Raw genomic sequence first — 25,915 nt, 5'->3', positions numbered from 1 at the left:
AAAACTGATGGCAACTTCAGTCGACCCCATGGCTGCTTCGCATACTACTCAGGGTTCCCCTACGGGAAGATGGTGTAATTTTTTTTTCTCTTTCGAATTGGCTGCACACGTTGTTGTTCCACGCCACTGCTAAACCGCCTACCGCTCCGGCATTTCGGATGGCCCAGTGGTTAGGTTGCCGGTTTCACGGCGTAAAGGTCCCGGGTTCGATTCCCATGATCTCCCTACCGACATTTTTTCCTTGGTGCTTCGAGGTTTTTCGGTGCCACGGGTGGACAAAACTCTTCTGTTAAAAGGATCCAGGAAAAGAACGACGGAAACATGAATCAAAAATCGTGAAAACAGACCAAACCTGCATTCGCCCAAAAATGTCTAAGTGGTGGAGTTAGCGCACTTAACCTTCATAATAGCGCATGTGGAGATAATTTGTTAAAGGGTATTTAGCAGCACAAAAATACAAAAAGTAGAAAAAGAAAAAAAAATATAATCGAACCAACGAAATCAAATTTATGCACCTTATACATCTCCCCCCAAAACAAAGACAAAATTAGAAAGCCCGAAAAAAACGATGGAAGCAGGAACAAAAAAAAATGAAAGAAGCACACACTAACGTGTTAAGGCGAACGAAGTTCCTCGGCGAACTTGGCGTGGCGGACGCCGCGGTTTGCCGCGCCGCTCAGTTTTCGTCCACCCAACCTCCATGCAACGTGATGAAAGGTGATGCGGCGAAAGCCGCTGATGGAAGACAGGACAGGAAGTACAAGGAAGTACAAGGCTGTGATTGGCTGCGGCCTCAAAATGCAGTTTGTCGCTTCCGGTAACGTTCGCCGCCGCACGTTCGACATCTAGATCGCGTACATCGCCGGCGAACAGCCGTATTTTCGACGCCGGCGGTGGAGCGGCCGCCGCCGGGCGACGTTCGCCGCCTTTTCGCCTACATTTCGCTGCGTGGAGGTCGGCCTTTACTTGAAGGTAGCGAAGCTGTACGCAACCTTCATGACCATCACGAATGTTTGCGTCCATGATTGCAGCTGATTTGTTTCTTCTTCACTGCCGCAATGACCTTTAACTCCATCATTGTTGCCATATGTGTGATTCTCTCATTTTCTTTTGGAAGTAATAATATCTGGCCATGACCTTGGAGGGGCGTACGCTACGGCGTGTCTTTCTCGTCCCGAACAAGTGTTGCCACGATTACGGCGAACGCTGATTTTCTTTTTTGCCAATCTTGGCCAATCTCCCAAAGTGGGCATGATTGGCTTGACCAGCGTGCGCAGGGCATGCTGGACAGTAGCCACTACGCGCGCACACACGAGCGCGCACACACGAGGTTTTGTTAAGTGCCGGGCGGTCTCCGCGAGGACCGCGTTCACGTGCCTGCGCTCGGTAATTTTTTGGTATTTTTAACTGCGGACACGAAATATTACGATTTGCTGAGCAGCTTAAATTAGCCCGCTTAACTGACCTAACGTCGCGAACGCTAATGCTGACAGCGTACCTGCCTGGCGTTCCCTAATCGCAAGGACTTAGAACTTGTCAAGCACTTGTCAAGGCCAGCAGATTGATTTCCGTTCAGGCCAATTCATTGTTGCCATGTTTCGCTGCCCGCGCCATCTAGTGGAACCTTTTGGGACTTTGGAACTTCGAACACTGTCACAAGAAGACGCCACAAGCTCTTTTTTACGGCGTATTTTTAAATGCAGAGCATATCTTTAACTCACGCATTCACTACCTGTGGACGGATCGCGAGGTACATAGTGCTCTTCCCACTGCGCCACAATAATCATACCCACCTGCTAATAAATGATGTCACGTGACCACGTAATTACGTCTCCTCATTTATTTACAATACAACAACCAACAGCAACAAGTGCAACAACATTAACGCAACGCAAACTACTTAACGTCGTGCGCCCCCGGAAATGATCTGCATTTGATCGTGCCCCTCGCGAGGGGGATTTTTCTCACTTCTGAGTCACGTGCACAGAATGTGAGGTGCCATGTCCCTACGTCGTGGAAAAGAGAGGCTCTTTTTTATTTTCTATCGCATAAAACTACCAGCCGTGTAATTAAAGGAACAGAGCAAATTTCACTTTTGCATTGATGCTTTTCCTCAAAAATGCTTAATGTTTTCTATTTGCTCAGCAATGTTAACAAGTATAAATATTGCCACTAGAATTTAGGAAATCTTTGCCTTGGTAAGCGTCTCGTTCAAGCATTATTTTAACTTGCTGCATGTTGTCTTGGCGCTTTCTTTTTTCCTTCTTGGGATATGCCCTCTCCACCTCGCTGCTACCGCATTACCACATTTCCTCCCGTGAAGCATCCACCAAAAAATTACGCCCATCTTCCCGCGAGGGAACCCTGATGTGATGCGACGCATCAGGGGGGAGCGTTTGGACTGACGCTGGTATTGGACTGCGTCAGTCCAGTCGCTGAAGGTACTGTCGCTTCCATAACGTCTTAATCGGAAGATCTTGCACGGAGGTATCGTCAAGCAAATTCAAGTCAAGTGCGAGAGCGAGCGCTGGACTGATGCGGCGCCGTGCGCTCCCCCGCTTATATTCCCGCTTTTCAAAGGAGAGGAGCCGGGGGGGGGGGGGGGGGGGGGGGGGGGAGAGAGAGTCGCGCGCATGTGCACACATGCGCGCACCCAGAGCAGCGAAGCGCACACGCGCAGCTGTTGTTATGATAATGAGATGGAGTGAGAGTGCGCACACATGCACGCACCCAGAGCAGCGAAGCGCACACGCGCAACTGTTGTTATGATAATGAGACGGAGTGAGAGTGTTGCGCACAGCTGTCGGAGAGAAGAACAGAGGAGAGTTGCGCATGTGCAGTGAGAGTGCGGACAACGCCGTGACAAGGACAACAATGGAGGGACATACCCGAGAGCAAGAGATGCGTCGCATCTAAAACAGCTTCGCTATTACAAACCGTGCGAACGACTGGCATGTAACCGTCCGCATTTGCACAAAAAAGCATAATTGGCGGAGACATGCGACATAAGATTTCTACGCATTAGTAGATAGTTCTATGAAGTTCTGCACATCTTCACTTTTTCTCGCAGTTCAACAGTAGCCAGGACTGACCCGATTAGACCAAGACGCCGTTACTGGCATCGCTCGTGCCAGAGTGCGTGCCGAACGCTTTTTAGATGTTACATAAACGTGAAAATTTGGTCTGTCTGTCTGTCTGTCTGTCTGTCTGTCTGTCTGTCTGTCTGTCTGTCTGTCTGTCTGTCTGTCTGTCGATTCATCCAACCAGACAAATGTTTGAAGAGCGCTTTGTTAACAAGTAAGTCGAGGCAAGACCTTTTCAAACTAATGAAGCGGGTGTCATGCGTCGTACATGTCGAGATCCCGCAGCAAAAGAAAAATATTTGGCATTATTACGACCGGTTGTGGACCCGGCACACCCCAGGCTCGGACGTCGGCGCTAATGAGCGCGTTTTAGTAGCCAAGCACCAAACCCTCTGTGTCCCGTTCTGACTCCTCGTTCGTCACCCTTCGGTTCGTTGTCCCGCACGTGCACCTCAGAATGAAAGACGACAACACCGTCACAAACGAGACGACCTCGGCAGCGCGGTCCATGAATTCGGTAATCGGCGAGCGTCGTGAGTCAAGCACTCAGGTGTGGGCCGCGCTGGGACAAAAGTACTCGCCGTCGAAGAGGCGCCCACCCCTTCCCTCCCTCGTGGTCACCTAGGAAAGCCACCAGGACTGCTTCGAGTGGTGGCGGAGCGTATTTCTGTCAATTTGTGGGTCTGTGATTGGACCGGACGTTTGCAGTTGAATTCCCTAGGGGAACTCTAGGGAATTTCGCTTTAACAAAAAGGTGATGTTGAGCGCCGCCGAATGTTGCTGGCGGTGCGATTCGTTCGAGCACAGCATCCAATCTTGTACTCACCATGTAAATACTTGTCTAACGTTTTTCTTCTTCATCAGCACGCTTCGGTCTCCTGTTCAATGTCTCCGGACACCAGTCACGCTACCAAGATGGATTTCCAAATCCGGATCCACAGCAACTGGTACCAGCGGTGGGACGAAATTGCACTAGCATATTTGAGCAAAGCATTAGTACTTGAGAGTAGTAGCATTCTTTTAATAGCAAACTTAAGCTACACGTTAAAAATTGTGTCGTAGGGCAGCGAGATAAAGCAAGCACGCACAAAAAAGACGTCTATTTGAGCTGCTGTAAGAACAGTGAAAATAGAAGACCCCAACAGATGACATACCAGCAGTGCCAACGCAGTAAAATAAATGAAATTTAGCAAGCCTCAAGTTGTTTTCAAAATGAGAAGAGGGAAACGAGGAAGATTGATAGGGTTGGGAGGGGAGAAAGAAGAAGGTATTACGTGGCAGGGACAGCCAAAGACCATCGTCTTTCGGCGACATTTATAGCAAAACAAGCCGATACACGGCCTGTTCATTGAATATGCGGTTTATCTGCTCAGTATCTCGCCTGGGCTTGCCGACGGTACTTGGTCATAGATTCTGTAGTTTCAAAGTCAAAGCCAAAGTCAATTTTATTATTGACATTAAAATGTTGAAGGCCACCCTGGCATAAAAGCTGCTAGACGCAGCTGACGAGGCCAGGGGGCCTGAAATGGCAGCTTCGACGACACACATGCATAACGTTTAAATTTAATACAACGCGATGTATACAATCAGATAATATTGTAAATTCCTTTTTAAAAGAAAAATCCGTGACACAGGCATCTTTGGTTTTCCAATGGTAAGAAAATATAGAACAGGCAATGGGAGTGAGTAATTTTCCTTCCGTTTACACGTCTTACTTGAAAAGCATAGAAACGCAACAGAGCGATAACACACTGTTCAGAAAACTTACTTATTGACATAAGCATCAGGAAGAGTTTGTTGCGTAAACCTCCGCCCTGAAAATTCACCCCTTATTCTTTTTATTATACGTTGTATGTTGTGTCAATGCGTAGAAAAGGTAACTAGTTAAGGCAAATGCCCACTTCTCAGGTGTGTATGTTAAGTAATTTTGAATCCGCATTGTTAGTCAAGAAAATCGTTGCAAGAGCAATAATTAGAGCAGGTGGTAATTACGATCCTTTCAACCTTAATTAAGCAAACAATCCGATGTATCATTAAATTAAATTAACCCTCTTTGCGTCGATTATTTACGCATGTTCTGCCTCAGATGTGGTTAAATATTTTATTGCACTTTACAATGCAGAAATGTATGAACCCTACCACCATTGCTAATAAACGGATTTTTTTTTTTTTTTTGCTGAGCTGTACTTTGTGTTTCCCTTCACTGATTTGGCCCAAATACTTCATTCAACGGAGCAATCCCCTGCAGCGGGTCCTGTTGCAAGTTTAAACGATTTCTTTTTCAACCCATTATGCAGAAATACGCTTCCCAAAAACTGGCACCAGAACAACTTGCACATAAAAACTTGCCGACGTTCAACAAGATAAGCTGCGCATCTAAAGAAAGGTATAGCTTTTTTGTTGGTTTTTCCACACATAGACAATACTGGCACCCCCTTCATTCCGCCATACCCTGCTTTGCTTACGGGGGGAGCTGCAGCCCCGTCTCTTCCTCCTATGATGTCTGCGTCCTCGTGAGGAGTGTTGCTGTTGATAGCCGAATTCAGTTAGCAGAGCGAACGCAGGGAGAGTGACGTAATCGGCTTTCATTTTCACCCAACATCTCCCCCTCTCTTGCCTCCTATTCCCCCTCTCTCCCTCTTTCTATACCACTGTCTCTACTTCTCTTCCCCTTTCTACGACCCTCCTCCAACACTCTCGCCGTTCATCTTCTAGCACTCTCGCCGTCCCTCTCTACTTCAGTAACTATCCCAAGTTCCCTTTACGTTCCCCATCAATAATTCAATAACCCACTTATGAGCAGGTTCATAACTAACACTTCTGGTTGATTCGAGCGACGGACGGACGGACGGACGGACGGACGGACAGACAGACAGACAGACAGACAGACAGACAGACAGACAGACAGACAGACAGACAGACAGACAGACAGACTGACTGACTGACAGACAGACAGACAGAAAGACAGACAGACAGACTGACAGACAAAAGTATTCGAGTTTGGGTCGCCCAAGAAATGCTTTTTTCTTCAAAACGCCTGCGTGCTGAGATTTTGGCGCATGTTCAAGATCAACTCTTGGACTGGAGTAACCCGTAGCCCGCCACTACTGTGCGTTTCATAGCTCAGGTGTTGCTTCTGCTCCAAAGGCAAGTGAAGTCTTTGGTCTGGGAAATTATTTTAAGGTTATCGAGATGGAGAAGCGATTCTGCTGCAGTGGATCTCTTTTTCTCCGCTTATAGACGAGCAAATGACGCGGGTGGCTCTGCCTCTTCCTCCTGGCATTTTTTTAAGGCACACCAAGCAGTGAGTTAGGGAGGGTTGCAGTTTTTGCCTGCTATCCTGAAAGATGCCTGCGATAAGCTGCGATATGAATTATTCACACGCTTTCTGCGCTTACGTAGGAGTTCTTTACCTGATAGCTACCCCAAGATTCACGAATCGACTTTCATGACTTCGCAATTCCTTCTCCTACGAATCCCTCCCCCTCACCCCTTCTTTTTTTCTTTTATATCTCCGTCTTTTTCCATGAGTTATCAGATTACGCGGCCGTATGCTTTTGCCACCGGATGTGCCACGTTTGTAAACTAGGCACGTTAACTCATCGACACTAATTGTCTCGATTGACTGTAGTGTTTTTTTTTAATACTCTTAACAATGTAGGTGAATTTGTGCATTTGTGCGTATTTTGTAACTAGCCAGGCTCTAAAACTGGCACTTGTATTATATAAGGTTTCGGGGGTGCACAAAGCGGCCAGACAGTAAACACCTTGAATTTTATCTTGCTTTCGTAAATCGACGCCTTGGGCGGAAGGCTAAATTCGGCTTCCCTGAACTAAAAAGCGAAAGCAGAGGCAGCTTGGCGTGTTCACAAATCAACGATTCCTTCGCTTTCATCTGAGTTTATCTGTCTCACCCCATTGACGTCATAGTCCGCCTCAGTAATTATAGCGATATTATTGGGATCTCCCTTTCCCCGCTATGACCGTCTCTAAGTAACTTCCAAATGTATACGTGAGGTGCCTTGATTCAGGTTGCTACCAAATATAAGACGGACCAACGCGCTTTCAATCTTGGCTCAACGTCGTAATCTGTAAAGCGATCTCGCAACCCCCCGCTCGACTAACAGAAACCGGGCAGGGTTGACAAATAAAAAAATGAAAGGCAAAACGAGCACAACAGGTGTGACGCCATCTCATGTCACATGCTCCAGTTCTCTCTCGCGCACGTTCAAATGCAATAAACGTACAAATGGTGACCCGTATTTTATTTTTGCGACCACCAGACGCGTTTTAAACGAAGGCCTCCAGGTACGACGCCGAGGAGCGGCTTCCGATCGCCTCAGCTTATGTGAGCAGCTGCCGCTACAAAACGAGTGAGCTACAAAAGGCGCCTGGCATACTCCCGTCAGGGCAGCAACACTTTCGGCGCGCGACGCCGAACCGCTGTACGGCCGCCTTTCGTCATGGAAGCCCGTTTTCCGGACTACGCGGGCTCCCCTTCCTGGTATCCACGTCGCGACGCCAGAGTCGAGGGTTGGGCCCTCACGGGCAGTCCGCTGCCCATCGCCGCCATCACGGCGACGTACCTCTACTTCGTCGCCGTGGCCGGACCCCGCTGGATGTCCGGTCGCAAGGCCTTCGACCTGAGGGCCTGCATCCTGGTGTACAACCTGGTCACCGCCTTCTTGAGCGCCTTCTTCACGTTCCGCTTCGCCAAGCTCGCCTACTGGGACCTGGGCTACAGCTTTCTGCAAGACCTCGACTTGAGCGGGTCCCCCGCCAGCCTCGAGATCGTGCGCCTGTCCTGGTGGTTCTACCTGTTCAAGCTGAGCGAACTTTCGGACACGGTGTTCTTCGTGCTCCGCAAGAACAGTCACCAGGTCAGCGCTCTGCACGTGGTCCACCACGTCATAGTGTCGTGGAACCTGTGGCTGTGCGTTACGTATGGCGCCCAGTCGCACGCCATGTTGGTGGCCTGCCTCAACTCTGCGGTGCACGTGTTCATGTACACCTACTACTTCATCGCGGCGCTTGGCCCGCGGTTCAGGCGGTTCCTGTGGTGGAAGAAGTACCTGACCATGATGCAGATTGGCCAGTTTGTTGTCCTCCTCTTGCAAGCAGTGGGCATGGTGTTCGTCAAGGGCAACTTTGTGCCTCTCTTTGTGTGGCTCCAGTTCGCGCAGGCGATTCTGTTTTTCGTCTGGTTCATCGCGTTTTATTCTAACGCTTACAAGAAGCGGCAAGTTTCATAGGTTTGTCCACGGTAAAGCTGGTGTAGTCGCACAAAGCACGGGAAACCTGATAATCTAAAAATGAAAGCGATAGCCCTCCGCGTTTATGGCGTAACAATTCGTTTGCGCGTACTGCCCTCATGCTTATTCTGTGTAATGTTTTAATTTGATCATCAACAACGTTTAAAATGTCTTTAAGGAAAAAGTGTAAGAAAGGAGCGGTTATACAAGATAGCCCGTGACATGGTGAACCAGTGTTGCCCCAGTTTTTCGAAACTACGCTATCTATTTTTAAAACCAAGATATGAAACCTGCTCCGTAAGAACGCCTACGCTCCGCCCCATCACCTTTCGCACTACTGTGTGCCAAGGGCCAAAAAGCATGACATTTTCTTGAAGTTGGGCAAAAAAAGACGCAATTAAACAACATTTACGATGTCCAACGGTGAGAAGAAAGAAGACGAACGCGGGATTTATGACAGAAATCTTCTCGACAAAGTGTACGTTCCGTCTTTCGGGTACGTTTTCGTATTCGCCTCACGCGCCAACTCCCAAGCGATGTTCCCCCAGTTATCCCGACCCCAAGTTTTTCTCGAGCTCGAACAACAAGGGTGCCGCACATTTTATGTAATGCGAACATAATTCATGTTGAGTCGATATTGCTCCCAGACCTTGTGTCCAAACGCGGTCGCTGATCTTTGGATATTGAGCTCCACCACAATTCTTCTCCGCTTCGAAAAACACTCGCAAAGAGAAAAATCTTGCTTGTCGGGTGTTGCGATGACGGCGGTGGCGCTCGGGAATAATTTTCTGGGTCGAAAAAGGGATGTTTTGTTTTTTATCACCCCCTGATGGGTGCTCACAAAGTAGAGCGTGTTGTCATCTGTTTGTGTACAACTTTACTTGCAGTGCACTTCACGGTTTCCCCGTGTGGGGATTTAAAACGAGAAAAATGGTAAACTCATGAGGAGGACCTGCTTTTAACTGGACACTCACTCATAGCTGGTGAATTGGTGCATTTTGTTTAACACAGGTGCATGGTTGGCGCGGTGTCGTGTTTTACCTTTACTTTCATTGGTATACACCTAGGAAACTTCAAGGAATTCGGTGAAAAATTAGCGAAATTATTTTTTTCGTTACATTTGAGCATGCGGCAACCCTATCCTACTTTACAGCGGTGTCAGAGCCCCTGGATGCGGTATTTTTCGTTATCACCTCAAGGGTTTTTAACCCTCCTTTGTTTTTCAATTCCCCAATGTTTCGTCATCATTCCCTTTTCAGCTTATGCCATTTTCCTTCTTCTGGGCTACCATTTCGACTCCTGCTGGACGGTCGTTTGCAAGACATTCGAACGACATGCGAGTAAATAGGCCTTCGAAATTTAAAATGTCATACATTTGAAATTTTGAGATTATCGATTAGAAGTTTAGTTGAAACGCCCTTGTAGCAGGGGTATTACACGCACAGCTTACTCTCAGCCTATGCTGTCACACAGCTAATTATTGTTTCTGGCACTTTGAGATTAAAAACTAATAAAGACAACAATGTTTGACAGCAGAACATTGGTTGGCACTGTTTCGAAACATTAAGGCAGTCAGCATCTAAAGGCAGCGGACCAGCAACTTTTCAAGAAGACGCCATGACTTCCGTGTCAGCCCCGAGATGTCGCTAAAGCTGGCCAGTCTGGCGGTATGCAGCAACACTTTATCGCGTAAATTTGTTGTACATAAGATTTGTGAGTAAGAGATGGCATCCAGATGTTATTTTATTAAGTGGTCGTGGTATGGTGTGGCCTAATTTCTCCGAGTGGTACTCTAAAGGGGTACACCTATAGAGTCCATACTGGTTGCACAAAGCAGCACTGTTTCACCTAAATATGTTGTACATATGTGTAAGATTTGTGAATAAGAGAGATAGCAGGCAGGTGTTTTCTGTTTGACATGATATATGCGTGAGTGAATGAATCGTCAGCTCATTAGGCACGCTGAAAATATTGTCGTCGACAAGAGCTTGTGCGTATCTGCGTCACATGTGCCATTAGCATACTTGTACGTTCATTCCTTCGTGATTTTGTGTCCGTGAGCTTGCCGCAACGCATTTAAGTATTGTACAAACGGTAGCTTACTGCCGGTCGATTGCTTCAAATAAACACGCGGCACGTCGTGCTGACCTGCTGCCTCCCAATCACTTTGTGTCCTGAACGCAAGGGTGTCTACGAACACCTCTGGATTTGCTCCTAGACGGCCATCAATCGCGGAGAGCCGAACCCTGATATCTCGTAATGTGTTCTATCGGGAGGCCATCTATGACTCAATAAGTATCAAATCTCTCCGAAAAAGTTCAACCAAAAACATATTCGCACCTAGTTCTAGCTCAAAACCAGAAACAGTAGCTTCAATTCACAAAAAAGGGGGATGCCTGGCGAAAGCGTCTCCCCTGCTACGCTAGTTTAAAGCTTCGCTTTCAGTTACTGAAATCAAAATGCCAGCACGTACCCTTGCTTTAACTCATCAAGACCACGGCAAACAGGAAAGCGAACGAGTGAGTGAACTAATAAGCAAGCAAACAACGTAATAAACAACCAGGAGAGTGAGAAAGCCAGAAAGTGTGGATAGAGCAAGTAAACAGGCTGGTCGCGCATCAGTGCCTCGTTGTTCGGAAAGTCCAAGAGGTATGAAGGTCTGGCTTCGCCGGTGAGTGCTTTTCTTGGTAGTGGCGTCGCTGAACAATCTCGTGGCCCTTAACGCATGAGCTCTCGATCAGCCGATAACCAATTACCCACTCCATTACCGTCTTCACTAACTTCCGGCTTTCCCTATACCTGCCGGGGCTCACCCTGTAAGAGGTAATCCCCGCTCCCTTTCCCACTGTTTAAAAAATGATGGCGCAGGATGCCATTCAAACCTAACTGGGAGATGATGCATTTTAAAGCTAAGCTTTAGTGTCCCCGCTGATGCCGTTGTACGCCAATACGCCCTGCAGGAAAGCCAACTTCCTCTGACGATGATGATGAATGATCGTGGGTGAAGCGAACGAAAAAAAAAAACGCTTCCCGTTTCCGGAATCGAACCTGGGTTCCTCGCGTTATAAAGATAGCGTCTATCCGATTCCTCCTGTTCGACATGTTCGAAGTGAACGCCAAGCAGCAGGTACCAATTCGCGCCGTACACTGCAAACCCAAACGTTAGGCTACAGTGTGCACAGCCGAGATTATCTGTGGGTATTCTAGAAAAGTGGTGCCTACCTCCAGAGTAGCACAAACTCGCAGTGTCGCATTGGCCAACAAAAGAAGCCATAACGAGAAAGCTTCGCCCTCAAACATCGTCGTCATTAGACGGAGGGGTGCGTGCTTTTTAGTTGTTATTTTTTAATGTCTAAGTTCATTTTTAGCACGTCTTTATTTCTCCACTCGAAAGGTTGCAACCATTGCGGCAGAAGTGGGGTACCTTATATAGGCGCGGGAGGGGACTGGTGTCCGCTTCTTCAAGGTGAGGTGGCCCGAGGTCGGCGGTGCGAAATAACGGCCAGGTCCTTCTTCTTTCAGAAAATATTGAAGAATAACGCGCAACAGCCGAGTGCAGTACCTGAAAAAGTATTCCTCCTATTTCGTTGCATATACACCTATGTTTTTTTTTTTTAGACGTCATGGGTGGAAGGTAATTTGCAATCATGCTTTCTCTTTCTTTTCTTTCTTTCTGCGCTGCTTTCTTTCTGCGCTGCTTGTGCCATTGCTACACAGATGTTATAGCCACGCTGTTACTTTTGCTGTTCGGACGTCCAACCGGGCGGAACACCTAACGCGCCGTAATATCCCATAGGTCAATGCAGTTCAATGAATTGAAAGAATACTATTAATTTACTTCGATCATAAAGAGCAGTGAGCTCGGGAAGGAAAAATCTCCAGAGAGCTTGATAAAGTTTCCGAGGCGTGCAGAGTGCTGCCGCATGCGTGCCTAATTAATGCACAGCTTTAGAGATTTGCCTTGGTCTCAAACCTGGCATCCTTCTTACTCCCGCCAAAATTAGACTGCGCAGAAGTTGGTTAAAAATATGCACGTATTGTTTACGAGAGCTTGAATTAGTATTGTATTTGAAAAAATGTATAATTAGCTAACGAACTGGAAGCTTTGACTCACCTCACCCGCAACGTGGCCTGCAACGCATGCAGATGAGAACTATCTTTCCCATTTAGTTGTCTCAGGAAAGATAGCAAACATTCCCATTCGTAGTAGTCATTTTTGCTAAAGATCCTAATTAGCATAAACATTTGAAACTTGACCCGCAATTTACCCCTGACATTCCTTCTATTCCCTTCACATATAGACTCAGCCCACCATTTTGTTTTCCTAGTTCACCGGGAAGATATGCTCATAACGCATAGAGCCCTTCTTGCCAGACTTGCCGCTTTACTTAATAAGAATGGCAGGGACTCCCAGGTGATAAATGCGGATAACTATGGAACTAGGTGTGCGATACCACGGCCGGACTGGAGGAGCGGCGAGCGCGCACTTTCATGTGCGCGCCCGCCGCTCCTCCAGCCCGGCCGTGGCGATACAAGAGTATAATTAAAGTCGGGTTCACAATTTATTTTATGCAATTTATGCAATGCTCTGAAGCCAGTTTTGAGGAGAAATATAAGCAAACTGAGAACGTGTGAAGCTTTGAGGCATTTAATACTTACGCGAGATCCCATGCATACTACGTGCCCCCTAATGTCAGCTTTACTACAATATTGTAATGCATTGCTGAGAAGAAATTTCTGTTGGGTAGTTTGGTATTGATTGATCGTAGGGTTTAACGCGCCGACGCAACGCAGGCGATGAGGTGCGCCGTAGTGGAGGGCTCCGGATTAATTTTGACCACCTGGGGATCTTTAACGTGCGCCGAAATCTCGTGCACACGGGCGTTTTTGCTTTTTGCCTCTATCAGAAAAGCGGCCGCCGCGGCCGGGAGTCGAACCCGCGACCTCGTGCTCAGAAGCGCAACGCCTTAGCCACTGAGCCACCACGGCGGGTGGGGCGGTTTGATATCAAGATATAAGGGCTCTGGGGCAGTTTTTCAAGTACCTCTATAACACCCCAGGTATTCCTACCAAGCGCTCTGCCTCGATACCCCTCAGAGCGGGCTTGACTAATTCAAGCAGATGCATTAGTGGGAACACGTTATTTCAGGGGAATATAGGCAGTCTGTCGTGAAATATTGAAGTCCTTAGGGTCTATTACTTATGTAAGACCGTGCCCATGCACTCATATCGAGTGCATCAGGCCAAGGTCCTCTAATGTCGGCTTGACACTATATACAAATGCGTTTCTGGGAAGACTCTTCTAAGATAAATATCGGCAGTTTGACGTCAAAGTGTGAAGGTACTAGGGCCTATTATTAGTAGTGTTTTCTTTTGCGGAAAACGTGTGACACATAATTTGTTACAGACGAAGAGACAGGATCCCTCGTTGAATACCGCAGAAACATAACAAGAATTCCTGTCGTTGGGGCAACAGAAGCCCTGTTGTTGGGACAAAGCCATCTATTGTTACGGCACACATTTATGTCGTAACGACACAGTAAGTTTTTTTTTAACAGCAAACGTTCCTGTAGTCACAACATAACTGCCTGTCGCTACGACAGCCATCATGCTGTCGGGACATAGCCAGCTGACAGAATCACGACACAAGAATATGACAAGACGACAGTACGACACGCAAAAATACGGCAAGCTACAGGAATTTTTCTTGTGGTCATTTTCGACTGGCAGTCCACGTAAAAATGCGCAAGCATTAAAATTACTAGGAATGATATGCGTTGGGCAAATGGCTGGAAGTTCGAGTGCACTCAACCTCACCACTGACTTCCGTACGGCGCGAAACGATCCGAGAATGGAGACGATGTATTACGCCCGCGCTTAAGCTTTCCGGACAACCATGACCATTTCAACTACTATGCCGGAAGTACTTGGGCTCTGCAATTATAGCCCCGTTGCGGTGTACGGCGCCCAGAATGTTGCCGACAAATAGGACACAGGCAGACGAAGGTGTCTGCTCACTCTTTCCTGGCATCAAAACGGGCAGTGCAGCTAACCTACAACTTATATCTGGTCGCCACTGTGTTTCGCTAGCGGTACAAGGAAGCAAACGCCAGGAAGTTTGAGCTCGTATATTACGCGCATTGCGCCCTCGGGCGCGCCTCGCGCGCTCCCACTCACCTCCCGCTTGTCGGAGGGAATTACGTTGAATAAAGACGCGCATCGATCCTGAGGGCACTTTATCTAACTGCTGTAACAGGCCATTACGTGAAGGTATACACGAGGCAGCAAAAAAGCCTAACACATTGGCTGCGATTGGTTTAAATATGCTTCTGCTGTAGACTGCCTCGAATCGTACCGCCAGGCTTCACCACGGGCCTCAACGAGCTGCTTCCCTAGACGAGCACATGTTTATGAAGAGCACCAATAAATTAATTTCTATCAGACAATTCTAATTTTCTAATTTTTTTATTTGCGATAGAATGCCCGTTGGCATAAAAAACTTATTTACAAGTAGAGATAGGCACCCGTCTCTCGAAGGAAGTCAAGAAGGGAGCGGTGGTGGGGTGCCCAGAGCCACCGCTGGAGGTCCGGGCGTCTTCATGGATGGAGGCCTGTGTCCCTCAGGTGTCACTTTCTGGCTGAGTTCAGCGAATTACACGCCCATATTAGATGGTCCGCATCAGCTTGTTCGGGAGGAGCTGTGCAGAAGGGGCAGGTGTCATCGAACGGGGCATGGTAGCGTGGAGGCCACGCCCGGGTCACAGCAGGGGAAAGCGCCACTCCAACGCGAAGCACAAGCAGCAAAACCTCTTCCCAGCGAGCAACTCTACAGGGGAGGTCCGTTCCACACGGGGGGATGAGGGCCCGAGTGGAGCGACGCAGACACTCCTTTCGTTGGAAAAAGTTTTCTATCGGACTGGTTGTTAACACTGGCAGCGGCCGAGGAATATACGTAGGGTGACAAGCCCTATCTGCTGCAATGTGAGCGGGGAGCGTATTCCACCTAACCCACAACAGCCTGAAAGGGCAGGGGTACGTGTCTAGTAGTGCGTGGATGTCCCTTGAAATAGTACAATTCTTGGATACTTGGCTTAAATCCCGTATCGCCGCTGTTGCAACTATTTTATTAGATACTTAGTTAGTGGGGCCTTAGGAATGCCCGCGCCACCAAAAACAGCCCTCTTGGCTTATTGAAAAATAAAGGATTGTAGATACATGCATGTGGCATTAGGCATATGCGTTTATAATACCACTTAATTAATCCTTCCATCTTCCTTAACAAATCAGAAAACCACGGCGCACGCGTAGCAGGTCATGTGATTTTAGTATCTTAGCGTCCAAATAAGACGCATTTCGTAGTTACCAACACTAAAACATCTTAAACGAAGCACGTTGTAGTTTGTGTGCCGCAAGTAGGCATTCTAGGGACGCTGTTATATTTGATGTGCATAAATAAAACTGTACGCCGCGCACATTTTTTAGTATAGCTCTACATTTGTTTTGTAGACAGAGAAATTGGAAGCGGATTTCGAACTAATGGCTAACAGGGCCCTGTATGACCGTACAAGTATAAGTACAAGTGGTTTCGTGCGCACCTGAGTTCCGAACTCTGACAAAGCAGCTGAACCAATTTCTGGGATTTCAACGGAGGTGGTGTATACATTACAAAAGGATAAGACGAGCTGAGCGGCACACGGCTGCCGCAAGTAACAGTTCGCAAGATCCACTTAAGTGCTGTAAGATTGGGCGCTCTGCCAGATGTTAAACGTTTCTGTTTAGAAACTTTCCTATATCAGGAGGCAGGGGCTCGGATAAACAAGAAAACAGAACAGCGCGGACACTCGCAATTGAGCCTGTTCCGAGAAACGCAGGCCTATTTATACAGTTTGTTACAACTAACATTGATGATAAAAAACAAGTCGTCGAAACAAATTAAGGAATATGCAATAAGCCTTAGAGAAAAAAGCATCAGTCAGCTACACAAGGTCAAGCTTGATTCATCAGCCCTTAAGCTATTGATGTAAAATCGATGTACACGGATTGCAATCGATGTACACTGGGGCAAAAACTTGCTTTGACCGATAAAACGTTTTTCTCTTCTGGCTTCAGTCCTGAATTAACGAGACGCTGACGTGTGGGACCGAACTTGCTGCACTGTTGTTATTTCCGTGTCCTGTTGTGTATTTATCAATTCGTTTTAAACACGGTTTTTAATCCACCAATTGCAGGTGCCACAAGCTGTACGAAGACATCTGCGCTTCTTGGAACAAACGCAGTTCACAACGAGAACGCTCTCCTGCTCTCTTCTTTTTACGCACCCCGTGTTTCCGTCGCGTCAAATTTTCACCTTCTTTGATCTTTTGTGTTTGCGGGGCGGCTCAACCCGAGAAGCATAGCATGCGGTTATACTTTGCTCAATCAGCGGTCTTTTACGAAATTCGCTCGTGCCGCCGGTGTGCACATTCCAGAGGAGGTGGATTTTATCGTGTCACATTATGTGTTCTGGCCATTTAATAAAAAAAAATCACTCACAATTTGTTTTGACGGCCCCTTTCTTTTTCACTTGAGTGGGAAAGCGAAGAAACATAGAACCTTCAGTCTTTTTTAGCCAAGCAATTCCCCTTGCTCAATCATCTTTTTAGGTACGAATCCCCTTAAGGGCTGGGGCAGTTGACATCTCCTGCCGTCGTCGTCGTCGTCGTCGTCGTAATCGTCGACGTAAGCATCGTCGTAACCGTCGTTTCATGTAGTGCTGGTACCGGGACTACACCAGCAAACTCGTTTACGCCTCGTGCTAGAACGTAACGCGTACTAAAAAAAAAAAGAAAACACCCGACACTCGTTTACGCCTCGCACTAGAGAGCTTCGTGCTTCAAAGACAAGAGACTTTTACAGCAAAGCTGTATACTTCTACCCCTCAACGGTTTTATCTCCGTATATCCGTTCCCAAAAACGCCAAGGTGCCAAAAAGGCACTTATAAACTGCATGCTTCGCCCCTCCCCAGATTTCACATTAGTGGAGATGGCCCGGGATTTTTTTATAGTCCCCGATTCTCTCCAGAATTCCCTTCAGTATCTTTGACCTTTCAAAGTGTTAGAACAATTGCCGGACTAACTATCTCCCGTAACGTCTACAGTGTATACGAGCGCGTTGACGCAACGAAACTGTAGACTTCTGGATACATAAAACAGAAACAGCACCTTGTGTGCATCTTTTACTCAGAGAGCTGTTTAAAATGTCGCACCACGCAGCTTTTAAGTTGAACAGTTTGAAAGGTGGCAAGCGTCCGCTGGTGTAATAAAGATAATTTGGTCCTGTAACCACATCATTTTAGTATTGAGCAGCGCATCACCCGCATCGCTCTTTGCTTTACGTTAGCCTTGGTATTCTGTGTTTTTATTTTATTACAGCGGGTACCAGAACATCGATGGACAGTTCTTAGAGTGATAACTTGGCTGCCTACGGGACCATATATACAGACTGCTAGTGACCCCACACAAGCAGGCCGGCTGGGTAAGCTCCAATCAACAAGCCGCTTCGGTATACGCCCCACGTAGTATACGAGGAAAGCGGAATGTTCCTATCTATCAATTATACCTATCAGTAAAATAAATAATAACAAAGAAAGCGTTCAGCACTGCAATCGTGCAGCTAACCGTTCTTGACGGCAGCTGAACACACGAGTGTGTACGCACGCCGCAGAAATTACACCTGCATCCACTTACTCTATGATGACCGGCAAGACGTTATAGATTATGTTAGATTTACGACGCCTTCAGATGAATCACAAAACACGCAAGTGCGAACGGATTGCGGCTGCCACGCGAAAAACATGAGTGTATTCACCGGTGGCAGCGGATGACCTCGCTCAAAACTCGCGGCATGTTTTGAAACGGTCGCGTGTAAAGGACAACGTGAACAGCCACGACTTTTGCATTCGGATGAGGTGAGCGCTCGGGTGGGATGTAACGGGGCGCACCGTTGATATAACCGCTAAAATGACTGTCGTTGGGTCTCTTGGAGGTATCTCATAAAGGCTCTAGGCCCTCCTTACTTTCGTATAAGACCTCTTACAGTTCCTCTAAAAATATCTCTTCCCAACAAAGCATTTGCGTATTGCAGTGAAGCCGAGCCGACACTAAAGGGGCTTGGTATATGCCTGTAAAGAGTTATGCATTGGGACCGTATGGATACGTTTAACAAAAGTCCTTTCTACTTTCGTTTCAATTTTCTTATATGGGTCCAGAAAAAAAATGGCCGTGTATCTGCTCCTTTCGTTGCAAATCGTTGGTGTTGACGCTTTTGTCTTTGATCATTTTGTTGACGTTTTGTCTTTGATTGCAGCGCCTTTGACTTTGGCGCTACGCCGTTTGATTTTCCCGCGCAAGAAAGCTCTGCGTTTCCACCATCGTCGTCGTTAGATATGGGGGATTTGAATTTTAATGCGTAGCAATCTTTGCCGAGCAATCCTACAGCCAGGACCGTGTAACGCCCTAAATTTCCACAAAAATGCAGATTGTGCGGAAGAAACACCTTAAATCGTTATAATAGCCTAAATGGAGATAAGCTGTCGTACGGAATTTCGAAAAACCAAGAACGAGAAACACAGAAAAAATAACATTTCACCAAAATGACCTTACAAAGTAAAAAATATGCAACTTATACATCTCCTCCAAAAACTGAAGAATAAACGACAACAGTCCGCCGAAAGCGTTCAAAATACGAATAAAAAAATAGCGAAAATGGCGAACCATGTAACGCCCTGCATTTTCATAATCATGCAGATTTGGTTGCAGTAAAACCTTGAATCGTTATGATATTCTCAATGGAGATAATTTTTCGGACATAATTTCAACAAATCAAGAAATAAGAAAAACAGAAAAGATAAAATTTTCACAGAAAATTATCTGACATAATAAGAAAAAAATATGAATCTTACATATGTGCTACCCGAGCGTTTGAAAGGACGTTTCCGTCGAATGTCCTACGAAATTTCAAATGCCATCAGAATTGTAAGGAATTCCGCTTATCTAAAGGACGATTATCAAAGGCAGTTGAAAGTTACCGCGTTCGCCCACCATGTTTTGGTTTTGCCACTGCTCCCCTGTTTAATTCTTGACAAAAAAAATTAATTGTAGAGTTAAAATGGGCAAAAAAATACAATTATTAGTGAATAAATTGATCACAATCTACAATCGCGCACAAAACATGCACTTACAGCCAGTTTCTTTTCCTTTTTTCGCACCGCCGGGGTGGAGAGTACTAGGTTACCTTGGAATCGTAAAGCGAGTGATAGAGAACAAAAACAAATGAATAGTTATAACAATTGTGCACTTTAAACACCAAGTTTTAGTCGCAAATAATAGTTTCCGTAATTACGGCATGCAGAAACGGCGCTCGAGAGGGCGAGCGTTCGCGTTTCAAAGGCTTTTGAGAATCTCGAAGGCCGATAATGGTGCGCCTTTGACTCAGATGGCATTTCAGCCAAAGACTTTTGAAAAACGTCGCGTAGCAGCTCAAAGGTGTCATTTTAGTCATGGCATTTGTGTCAATGGCCTCCGAAACGCTCGTGTAGCACGGGTATTATACATCTACTCCCAAAACGGAAGAATACACGAAAGAAGTCCGCAAATTAACGCCGGAATTACGAATAAAACCAGCGTAAACGTACTGGCTCTGCACTACGCCCTTGCATCTTCAAAAAAAAACATAATCAGCGAAGTAAAGAATATCGTCGCTATAATGGTATATATTTACATAATTGGCGAAAGGAAACAAAAACAAAAGACTTCAAAACAATAAAAAATCCAACTTTTTTTCGCTACTCATAGCCATATTTGGCTGTAAAGAACTCACTCTAGACAAGCGGAATGAGAATGCTACGCAGTAGCAGACAATTCTATGAATTTCTGCAGATATTTTTTTTCTCTGTTTCTTCGAAGTCCGTGAATTCGTTGCGGGCTTTCGTGATGTCACAGGAGCAATATCGCCGCTCTTTCTTTCTTCATTTTGCGCTACAGCAATACAACCCTATGAAACGTTCCGTATATACGGAATTATGGGAATACGGAGTTCATACGGATTATGCCGCCCCCAAGCACACCCAAAGCAGATGTTAGTATAAAAAACAGGGAATCACATTAGTGTGTGCAATAAAAACGTTTGGCACAGGTTTCCTGTTTTTATCTTCAATTACAAGCAAAATGACGCTCCGTATATTTTCCGTATACTCCGTTATACTTTCGCGGCTTTAAGACTCCTGCTACCGAACCTGGACTGTTAACTTGTTGACGTCGTTAGACGATGAGACAAACCGTTGGAGCATAGTTAAATTTTCAGTTGCTAATTTACGGAGACACAAAATGTTTCTTTACTATTGCGGAGGCCCAGACGACCCTTTAAAGTTCCCCCACGTACCGCGCAATTTTTTTGTCGGGGTTTAAAAAATCAACTCGAGGTTCGTGGACGTTATGCAAGAGCTCGGGTATGCCCCGACACTGCACTACCCACGGCTTGCCACCGCGCCTGCAACGACTGGGTGTTAGTGCGGTGTAAGAAATCACCGGGCCAACAGCAACGGAAAAGAAGAAGAACAGACAGCGAGGCTCCCCGGGAATGCCGAAACCCGAGACGCACCACGGAGCGCCGGCGGGGCCCGACCCAGCCCGAGAGAGAGAGCTTCCCCCTCACCCGTGAAGAGAAGTTTTGCGGGGACTCTGCATTGTGACTTCGCCGAAAGAAGACGTGTTGTTTCTGTACGAGTGAAAGTAATACAGTTTTTCCATTATATTTAACCCCCTACTCTCGTGTCGACCTCATTGTTTTTATGTAATTCAGTTTTTTGAGAAACAGATAACATAATGGTGCCGAAACCCGGGAGCAAGGGCTAAAGTTGAGGTAAACAAAGGTCGAGAGTAGGGATAAAGACAAAGGCGATGGAGAAGCTGAAAGTGAAGCGACGCACTCGGCGACGACAGAACACCGTCATCATCAACGAGGCGACAACGGCGCTGCAAGACGCAGGTGTGGAACAGTTAAGTGCCATTTTGCAACGATTGGAGGTAAACAACGGCGAACTTCGGAAAATCAACGAAGCTATCGAGGATGGCCTGCCAGAGGACGCCTTCGAGGAAGAGTACGTGGAGACAATCGAGTACGACGATCGCGCAAACCAAGCCATCGGCCTCCTCAAAGCGAAGATCGCGGCACTGCAGGCGAGTAACACCGCAAACAGCGTCACAACATCACAGCCTCAGCCGCCTGCCCAGCCTCGACAACAAGGACTGAAGCTGCCCAAGCTGCGCTTGGAACCTTTCAACGGTGAGCTGTCAGCATGGGGAGCCTTTTGGGAATGTTTCCAAAAGACAGTGCACGACAACAAAGAGCTCTCAAAGGCAGAGAAGTTTCAATACTTAAGATCGCTGCTGACGGGAACAGCCATGACAGCAGTAAGAGGGCTTCAGGCGACAGAGGCATGCTATGAAGATGCTGTAGAGATACTGAAGCGAAGATTTGGCGACAAAGAAAAAATCGAACAAGAACATTTGGCCCAATTGAGAACTCTTCCCAGCGTAGCTTCGTCCGAGGACGTACGCGGGCTGCGCCGACTGTATGATCACGTGCAAGCCCACATTCGTGGACTAAAAGGACTCGGCATGAGCATGTCTTCATACTCGGCAATGCTTAGCGGCGTCCTGCTTTCAGAGCTCCCAAAAGAAATGGTCGTAGACTTCCATAGGGAATTGAGCCGAACCAACAGAGCCGAACCTCCCACCATTCAGTCGCCACCAGAGTCGGCCGCCTCTTCGGCGTCGGGCGCAGACAGCAGGCTGTCGGAAATAATGGGCTTTCTTCTCGTCGAGACAGAAAGCAGGGAAAGATGCACCGAAGGCGCCCGTGCCCCAAAGCCACCCAAAGTTCCACACGGCGGTGCGAAAAGTAAACAGCAACGCGCGCCGAGCGCCGCCGTACTTAACACGCAGGCCGAGCAGGCGAGGAGGTGTTTCTTCTGCGCCTCGACGAAACACGAGACCCAGTCCTGCCCGTCTCCCCTCCCGCCGGAAGAAAAGACGAAGAAACTGGCCAAAGCAGGGCGCTGCTTTCGTTGTACATCGTGGGGGCACCAGTCGAAAAGATGTAAAAGTAAAGTTAGGTGCCTTCACTGCAGCAGACGCCATGCCTCTTCGGTGTGCAACCCCGACTGGGGGAAAGCGGGTAGGGACCTTCAGGAGGAAACTGCTCCGAAAGAAGTCGCCACAACCAACGTACATGCAGCCGCTAATAGAGAAACTAACGATGAAGTGGCTCTGCAGACGTTCCGCAGCTGGGCCGTCGGAGAAAAGAAATGCGGCTACATCCGTGGTGTACTGGACGGCGGAAGCCAAAAGACCTTCATTCGGGAAGACGTTTCTAAAACTCTTAACCTGCGGGTTTTAGGACGGAAGGACTACCACCTAAACACCTTTGGGATGACAGCTGCAAAGACTGAAAGTTTCCGCATTGTAGAACTTCGCTTAAGGAGCCAGCACAGCGACACCGAAACGATAATAGAGGTCGTGGAGGTACCCTTCATTTGCAAAGACGTTGTACCGGTTCCTGTTGACCATGCGTTCGTGCAGGAAATTGAGGTAAAAGGAGGACCTATCGCCGACAAGCCAATCTACCCAGGAATGCCAGCTGTACAAGAAATCGCACTTCTGATTGGAGCCGATCATCTATGGAAATTTCTATCAGGTCAAGTCCTGCGCTCCACAGAGAACAATGGCTTGGCAGCTATAGAGACAAAGTTTGGATGGACATTCCAGGGTCCCCTCAGCATAGACAGCTCTCTGACAATGGCGACAAACGTCTGCATTTTAAAGATTGGTTTGGAAAGCGACATCAAACAACAAGCAATTTTGGAAAAATTTTGGGAGCTGGACGCAATTGGAGTCACCAATGAAGAGGGCATGAAACATGAAGAGAGCTCGTTCACCCTTGCAAGCATCGAAAGAAAGGGAGACCGCTATGAAGTGTCCCTGCCGTGGAAGGAACCTGCTACCGAACTGGCAGACAACAAAGACATGGCTGTGAAACGGCTAAAGAGTCTCACAAAGAGGTTGTGTCGCAGCAAAGAACTTGCGGAAGAATACGACACCGCCATCAGATCCTACATGAACGAAGGGCATGCGGAAAGAGTGGAAAACGAAACAGCTTCTGGGCATGTATACTACATGCCTCACCAACCGGTCATTCGAACGCAGTCAAAAACAACGAAACTTCGCGTAGTGTTCGACGCTTCTTCCCATGCACCGGAAAAGTCGTCATTAAATGAGCACCTGGAAAAAGGACCAAAGCTTATCAGCGACATGGTACGCATTCTTCTGCGCTTTCGCTTGCACCCCGTCGCTCTCGTCGCGGATATAGAGAAAGCCTTCCTGCAGATCATCGTGCGACCAGAGGACAGGGATGCCCTAAGGTTTCTGTGGTACAGCGAAGCACCCCTTAACCCGGACGCCCTTCCGGATGTCGAAGAATGGAGAATGCAAAGAGTACCATTTGGAACTACGGCGAGTCCGTACTTGCTAAACGCGGTCCTCCTTCGCCATTTGGAAAACCAGGGCGTCGGACTTCAGGAAACTGCGGCTGTGCTCAGGGACTTCTTTTACGTCGACGACTTGGTCACGGGAGCTAGCACTGCGGACGAGGCATTAAAGATAGCTGCAGAAGCGCAAAAGATAATGACTGATGCAGGAATGCACCTGAGAAAATGGTCATCCAATTCAGAGAAAGTCAGGATGGCACTCAGCGATCAAAGAAGTAGCGTACCGGAAGAGCCGCAAAAAGTGCTGGGCCTTTTGTGGACGCCCTCCACCGACGAGATGTCCATTTCAACGGCTGCCGTTCTAATCAGCGTATGCACAGGAGTCAGCACTAAACGCGCGGTGCTACAGGCTTCAGCGAGGATCTTTGACCCTTTGGGGTTGGCGGCGCCCTTTGTGATACGAGCCAAAGTGCTTTTTCAGCGCCTATGGGAGAGAGGAGTTGGCTGGGATGAGCAACTGCCAGACGATCTCGAAGTGGAATGGCAAAGCTGGTGCTCAGATCTCACCAACCTCAAACAGCTCTCTTTCCCACGTTGCACACTGCCTAACGGCGAAGCAACTTGGCAGCTGCACATATTTTGTGATGCAAGCCCGAAAGCTTACGGCGCCTGTGCGTACCTACGGACGCAAGTTGACAATGAAGTGGCTGACGCCAACCTTATCTTCGCGAAGTCCCGAGTAGCGCCGTTGAAAGCGATGTCGCTGCCTCGGTTAGAGCTGATGGCTGCCCTGATCGGAGCACGAATGGCTAAATACCTGCATACTGCCCTGAATCAAACGATCGCAGTGCATTTCTGGTCCGACTCCACGATCACCCTCTGTTGGGTCAAAAGCACGGCCAAGCAATGGAAGCCATTTGTTGCAAATAGGGTGACAGAGGTACAGAGCTTAAGCAGCCCAGAAAGTTGGAGGCATTGCCCGGGCACCGATAACCCCGCTGATTGCCTGACGCGCGGGATGACGGCTGAATCCCTCAGAGCGCACGCACTTTGGTGGAAAGGACCAAGTTGGCTGCAACAGAATTCTCAATTCTGGCCAGCAAAAGAAGGCGACAGTACGCGTCACAGCAACGAAGTAGACGACGAAAAGCGGAAGCACACAACCCAGCTTCTTACAGGGGCTACCTATACGACCCCTTTGCTACAAGCAGAAAAGTTTAGCAGTTACACACGTTTGATAAGAGTGACTGCGTGGGTCTTGCGGTTTGTGAGAAACTGCCGCCAACGACGCGAGGGTGCTCCAATGTATCTCACAGTCGACGAAATTCAAGAGGCCAGTAACACCTGGATTCGACATGCTCAATGCAACGACTACGAGCATGAGATTGGAGCAATTTCTCGGGGACAAAGCCTGCCGGTAGACTCGCCTATTCCACAGTTTCAGCCTTTTCTTGATGAGCAAGGATTGCTGCGTGTGAAAGGTCGTCTTCAGTTTTCAAAGGTGTCGGAAGATGTAAAGCACCCGATCCTTCTTCCGAAACATCACGTGATAACCAGACTTATAGTGAGCGCTGCTCATCTGCGAACCCTTCACGGAGGTGTCCTGAACACGATGACAGAACTGCGCGAAATTTTCTGGATCCCGTGCTGTCGGCAGCTGGTAAAGAAAGTTATCGCACGATGCTCTGTGTGTGCCAAGCACAGACTCAAACCGGCTGCTGCTCCAACGGCACCCCTTCCCAGTGAAAGAGTGAATCGCAGCGAGGCCTTTCAAGTTGTAGGCATCGACTTCGCGGGCCCTCTCTTCATCAAGACTAAAACTTCCAGCGAAAAGAGCTACATTGCCGTATTCACGTGCGCAACGACGAGAGCGGTTCACTTGGAGTTGGTTTCCAGCCTTACGACTGAATGTTTTCTGCTGGCCCTTCGACGCTTTGTAGCACGCAGGGGTCTGCCGGAAACTATTTACAGCGATAACGCCTTGACGTTCAAAAGGGCATCGAAGGACGTGCAAAGTCTCTGGAAAATTCTTCGCAGCCGTGACGCTCAAGACTAC

General features: G+C 47.7%; 2 pseudogenes across 1 annotated transcript in view; one reads left to right on the top strand and one right to left on the bottom strand.

Moving 5' to 3' along the window:
- LOC144174957 (very long chain fatty acid elongase 7 pseudogene) overlaps positions 1-25,915 on the bottom strand; it is a 239,514-nt pseudogene that overhangs the window by 60,646 nt on the left and 152,953 nt on the right. The gene's annotated exons all lie outside the window — the stretch shown is intronic.
- Positions 7,326-8,369, top strand: LOC144173357 (very long chain fatty acid elongase 7 pseudogene; annotated as a pseudogene).

Source organism: Haemaphysalis longicornis, unplaced genomic scaffold (assembly GCF_048455015.1).
Source record: "Haemaphysalis longicornis isolate Haplotype H1 unplaced genomic scaffold, Haemaphysalis longicornis Haplotype H1 scaffold_3, whole genome shotgun sequence".
In the NCBI taxonomy this organism is placed as follows: domain Eukaryota; kingdom Metazoa; phylum Arthropoda; class Arachnida; order Ixodida; family Ixodidae; genus Haemaphysalis; species Haemaphysalis longicornis.
The sequence above is the reverse complement of the archived record's forward strand: the minus strand, read 5'-3'. Positions and strand labels throughout refer to the sequence as shown.